General features: G+C 41.3%; 6 non-coding genes across 6 annotated transcripts; 3 read left to right on the forward strand and 3 right to left on the reverse strand.

Moving 5' to 3' along the window:
- Positions 1-2870: 2870 nt before the first annotated feature.
- Positions 2871-2944, reverse strand: Trnas-aga. Its single transcript has one exon. It is a non-coding gene; the product is annotated as a tRNA-Ser (tRNA).
- Positions 2945-3373: 429 nt separating this feature from the next.
- On the reverse strand, positions 3374-3447 carry Trnas-aga. The gene has a single exon. It is a non-coding gene; the product is annotated as a tRNA-Ser (tRNA).
- A 429-nt stretch (positions 3448-3876) lies between these two features.
- On the reverse strand, positions 3877-3950 carry Trnas-aga. Its single transcript has one exon. It is a non-coding gene; the product is annotated as a tRNA-Ser (tRNA).
- Positions 3951-4593: 643 nt separating this feature from the next.
- On the forward strand, positions 4594-4667 carry Trnas-aga. The gene has a single exon. It is a non-coding gene; the product is annotated as a tRNA-Ser (tRNA).
- A 429-nt stretch (positions 4668-5096) lies between these two features.
- Positions 5097-5170, forward strand: Trnas-aga. The gene has a single exon. It is a non-coding gene; the product is annotated as a tRNA-Ser (tRNA).
- Positions 5171-5599: 429 nt separating this feature from the next.
- On the forward strand, positions 5600-5673 carry Trnas-aga. Its single transcript has one exon. It is a non-coding gene; the product is annotated as a tRNA-Ser (tRNA).
- Positions 5674-6000: the final 327 nt, after the last annotated feature.

Genomic DNA, 6000 nt, shown 5'->3' on the forward strand with positions numbered 1-6000 from the left:
GAAATATGCACTCGTCAAATCAATCGTTGAGAAGTAGGTTGACCCATGCAATTCCATAAGTATCGAATCAAACGTAGGCATCTTAAATGGCGTTCTAAAAATACACTTATTCGGGCCTCTCAGATCTATAACCAAACGAATGTCATGCTTTCCTTTTGGAACCACCAATAGTGATGAACAGAATGATCTATCCATAGACTCGTTAACTTCTTCGATTATTCCTACCAAAAAATTATTCATCAATAAAAACATGAGTACTCATCTGATTTATTCATTTACCTGACACAAGCAAATCATCGATCTTCCTTTTAACTAGATCTTTAAAAGGTGGCGGTATGTGAGTATATACATTACGGGATGGAGGCATATTCTTATCATATTTTAATGAAACTGGAGGAACATTGAATCTAGGGAATTCTTCAGATGCAGCGATCATACTTATATCCATATAGTCCGATAGCGTTAGTTCACATGGCCATGCACCAACACCTTTTATGGGTACGTCAAGACCAATGGCTAGAACACTATAGCGTAGCGCTGTATTATATCCCAATAAAGCTCTGGTTTCATCAACAACATAAAATTTCTCCGTGAACATTGGTCTATCTTCTGTGATATACAGTTCTGCAGAAAATGTTGCCAGAACATCAATATTTTTATTGGATCCATATCCTTTGAGTGGTCTATCAGACTGGAAACGCACATCATATATTAATTTCTTCGCAGGTTCGTTTGCCAAAATTAAATCAAACACCGATTTTGTAACGGTATTAACTTGAGCTCCTGAATCTATAAAGAATTCTACTCCAATTCCAGCAACTGTGCCAACGATAACTGCCTCGTCTTCTCTCTGAACATCTTTTTTGTCCACTTTCGAGATGTTCATTGGACCCATATTTTCATTTAACTTTGGAATCTACAATTCATTTTCATCATATATTACCAATAATAAAGAATGTTACGATTCTGAACCGATCGTTTATTAAAAGTATTTTAACAAACAAAACTACGTCGTTTATACATTCTTATAAAATGAAATAAACAAAAAAATGTTCATTGTTGAATTTCTAATCTAATTATTGGAATAAGTGTCGGAAAATACCTTTTCTTCCTTTTCATCTAACTCCTCATCACGTTGATTAACCAGAGAAATTCGTCGAGTTTCGTTGGATCGGGGATTCGTTTCAGGTTCGCTTTGAAGTCGTCTCTTAATGCCTCGATGCCCAATATCGGTGGTACACATACGAGCAATGTGGCCTTTTGTTTGACATTTGTGACAAACCTTATCAATCACAGGACACTCCGAAGGTGGATGATACACGCTACTACACCTCCAGCATTGGCGCGTCTGGACCGCGGTAGAAAAGCGCGGTGCCGCTCTTGAATTTCCTCCTCTTCTTCCTCTGTGTGCACCACGTCTACCGTTAGAGTTCCAGCTTGGTCTACCACCTAATATTAATCATAACTTACTTTCAACTAAATCATTTGTAAGCAAAAACATATTATTCATACCATTAAATCTTTCTTGTCGATAATTCGTCAGATTTGAATATCTCTCGACTGCTGCAATGACTGCTGCTCCAGATGGTGATGTTGAATTACGTTGTTGTGTTCTCATGAATTCCTCTTCGTTTAATCTCTCTATTTCAGAATCTTGAACCGCGTCAATCAGATCTTTAAGGGATCCTTGGCGAACCCAGTTCCTATGAGCTAGCTTTCGAACTCGACTGTCCAGTGCACCCTTGGTTATTGTACGCATTACAGATTCCATTTCCTCGTTATCCTGGTAACCACAGAGCTTGGTGGCTGATCCGACCCTTCTTACAAATTGTACGCTGCTTTCGTCTTTCTTTTGTAACATGTTAAGGAGCCTGCTTCTCTGCGACATCATATATGTTCTTGATCCAAAGTATTCGTTCAATCGAGCAATCGCGTTACCATACGGCTCCGAAGTTTCGTCAGGCATTCCAGGAGCCGTTTTAGTACTGTCCAACACTTCCAACAGCTTTGCTCCAGCCTTAATCTTGAAAATACCAATTCGGGTTTTTTCGTCCGTCGATTCCATAAGATCCATGGAGGCCTCCAAAATCTTTTTCCAATGCTCGTATGCTTTTCTATCGATTTCTATTTCTCCATCCGACGGTAGGCATTCTGGACTATTCAAGGCTCCAAGCGACAGGCCACCGGTAGAAAATGATGACTTTTCCAGGGATTTGTTTCTATCCGTACTCGGCCGAGTTTCTTTGAAATTCTCTGATGGTACTGAAGGTTCCCCTTGAACATTCTCTGCCAACGTCGTCTGAATCAATTTCGATTTCAATTTATTATTTTCATTTTGTAGCGTTTTCAGTTCTTTCAATAATTCAATTTCCGTCATCTTCAAGTTGCTGAGAAATAATCATAAGAAAAAAAATTACTACTGTTGTCATGGTAATTGTTAGGAATCCAAACAGAAAATTTGCATCCGTTCATAGCGTTCTGGAAAACTCTGCCTTCTCAATCAGAATCCTAATTTATGAATCTCCGCCTTCTCTATCGGAATTCAAACTTTTAAACTTCCGCCTTCTCTATCGGAGTTTTGTTTTTTTATTTTTTTGGAACTGCCGCCTTCTCTATCGGAGTTCAAATTTGATTTTTAAACATCCGCCTTCTCTATCGGTGTTTAATTTTTCAATTACTAAACATCCGCCTTCTCTATCGGAGTTTATAAATAAGCATTTTTTTACATACTTGTTTTAATTATGAATCGTGGTTTACGGCCAACCAGCCGAGTGGAAGTTTAACAACTACCGAAAAGCTAAACATTACATATAATTTGCAATTGGATTAGATGGACAAATTGATGTGAAGATTTGCGAAAAAGTTACACGTCTTCTCAGTGAGAATCGAACTCACGACTCCCCGATCTCTAGTTGGGGCGCGTTAACCACTCCGCCATGAGAGGACTCATGAACGCAGAAGTTAACCTGAATTCGATTTCAGCTCAATAATCACGTGGTCCTCTTTCGCAAAGTGCACCTCTTTCGGAAGAATTAGATGCCCATCCAAACACAACGCTTTCTATATATATCCAATGCCTAGCCCGAGAGCGCATTGTTTTTTAGATATAGGAATAGCACACTACACTAGCCAGCAACTGCGCTGGCTGAGGTTTCTATTGTGTGGGCTTCCAATGGGTCGCGACGTTCTCAAACGACCGGTTACGGAACATGAGTCCGTTGCTCGATAAATACTTGTTTTAATTATGAATCGTGGTTTACGGCCAACCAGCCGAGTGGAAGTTTAACAACTACCGAAAAGCTAAACATTACATATAATTTGCAATTGGATTAGATGGACAAATTGATGTGAAGATTTGCGAAAAAGTTACACGTCTTCTCAGTGAGAATCGAACTCACGACTCCCCGATCTCTAGTTGGGGCGCGTTAACCACTCCGCCATGAGAGGACTCATGAACGCAGAAGTTAACCTGAATTCGATTTCAGCTCAATAATCACGTGGTCCTCTTTCGCAAAGTGCACCTCTTTCGGAAGAATTAGATGCCCATCCAAACACAACGCTTTCTATATATATCCAATGCCTAGCCCGAGAGCGCATTGTTTTTTAGATATAGGAATAGCACACTACACTAGCCAGCAACTGCGCTGGCTGAGGTTTCTATTGTGTGGGCTTCCAATGGGTCGCGACGTTCTCAAACGACCGGTTACGGAACATGAGTCCGTTGCTCGATAAATACTTGTTTTAATTATGAATCGTGGTTTACGGCCAACCAGCCGAGTGGAAGTTTAACAACTACCGAAAAGCTAAACATTACATATAATTTGCAATTGGATTAGATGGACAAATTGATGTGAAGATTTGCGAAAAAGTTACACGTCTTCTCAGTGAGAATCGAACTCACGACTCCCCGATCTCTAGTTGGGGCGCGTTAACCACTCCGCCATGAGAGGACTCATGAACGCAGAAGTTAACCTGAATTCGATTTCAGCTCAATAATCACGTGGTCCTCTTTCGCAAAGTGCACCTCTTTCGGAAGAATTAGATGCCCATCCAAACACAACGCTTTCTATATATATCCAATGCCTAGCCCGAGAGCGCATTGTTTTTTAGATATAGGAATAGCACACTACACTAGCCAGCAACTGCGCTGGCTGAGGTTTCTATTGTGTGGGCTTCCAATGGGTCGCGACGTTCTCAAACGACCGGTTACGGAACATGAGTCCGTTGCTCGATAAATACTTGTTTTAATTATGAATCGTGGTTTACGGCCAACCAGCCGAGTGGAAGTTTAACAACTACCGAAAAGCTAAACATTACATATAATTTGCAATTGGATTAGATGGACAAATTGATGTCGCGACCCATTGGAAGCCCACACAATAGAAACCTCAGCCAGCGCAGTTGCTGGCTAGTGTAGTGTGCTATTCCTATATCTAAAAAACAATGCGCTCTCGGGCTAGGCATTGGATATATATAGAAAGCGTTGTGTTTGGATGGGCATCTAATTCTTCCGAAAGAGGTGCACTTTGCGAAAGAGGACCACGTGATTATTGAGCTGAAATCGAATTCAGGTTAACTTCTGCGTTCATGAGTCCTCTCATGGCGGAGTGGTTAACGCGCCCCAACTAGAGATCGGGGAGTCGTGAGTTCGATTCTCACTGAGAAGACGTGTAACTTTTTCGCAAATCTTCACATCAATTTGTCCATCTAATCCAATTGCAAATTATATGTAATGTTTAGCTTTTCGGTAGTTGTTAAACTTCCACTCGGCTGGTTGGCCGTAAACCACGATTCATAATTAAAACAAGTATTTATCGAGCAACGGACTCATGTTCCGTAACCGGTCGTTTGAGAACGTCGCGACCCATTGGAAGCCCACACAATAGAAACCTCAGCCAGCGCAGTTGCTGGCTAGTGTAGTGTGCTATTCCTATATCTAAAAAACAATGCGCTCTCGGGCTAGGCATTGGATATATATAGAAAGCGTTGTGTTTGGATGGGCATCTAATTCTTCCGAAAGAGGTGCACTTTGCGAAAGAGGACCACGTGATTATTGAGCTGAAATCGAATTCAGGTTAACTTCTGCGTTCATGAGTCCTCTCATGGCGGAGTGGTTAACGCGCCCCAACTAGAGATCGGGGAGTCGTGAGTTCGATTCTCACTGAGAAGACGTGTAACTTTTTCGCAAATCTTCACATCAATTTGTCCATCTAATCCAATTGCAAATTATATGTAATGTTTAGCTTTTCGGTAGTTGTTAAACTTCCACTCGGCTGGTTGGCCGTAAACCACGATTCATAATTAAAACAAGTATTTATCGAGCAACGGACTCATGTTCCGTAACCGGTCGTTTGAGAACGTCGCGACCCATTGGAAGCCCACACAATAGAAACCTCAGCCAGCGCAGTTGCTGGCTAGTGTAGTGTGCTATTCCTATATCTAAAAAACAATGCGCTCTCGGGCTAGGCATTGGATATATATAGAAAGCGTTGTGTTTGGATGGGCATCTAATTCTTCCGAAAGAGGTGCACTTTGCGAAAGAGGACCACGTGATTATTGAGCTGAAATCGAATTCAGGTTAACTTCTGCGTTCATGAGTCCTCTCATGGCGGAGTGGTTAACGCGCCCCAACTAGAGATCGGGGAGTCGTGAGTTCGATTCTCACTGAGAAGACGTGTAACTTTTTCGCAAATCTTCACATCAATTTGTCCATCTAATCCAATTGCAAATTATATGTAATGTTTAGCTTTTCGGTATTTTTTTACAGTTTACAGGATATTCGCCTTTTTCATCGAATATCCAGATCTGCTTCGCAGTAACAAGCAGCTAAGAAAAGGTTTCCACTTTCTCAGTTCCACTGGATACTCACCCACGACCGGAAGACTCGGCTGCGCCATTGTTGAGTCCGGGGGTATCCAAATCATCCATTTCTACTATTTTCTGCTCGTCTTCTCTTCTTCTCCAAAATTGTCTGCTTTAAATTATCCGTCAGTACTCTTC

The sequence above is a fragment of the Aedes aegypti genome, chromosome 2 (genome assembly GCF_002204515.2).
Source record: "Aedes aegypti strain LVP_AGWG chromosome 2, AaegL5.0 Primary Assembly, whole genome shotgun sequence".
Classification (NCBI taxonomy): Eukaryota; Metazoa; Arthropoda; class Insecta; order Diptera; family Culicidae; genus Aedes; species Aedes aegypti.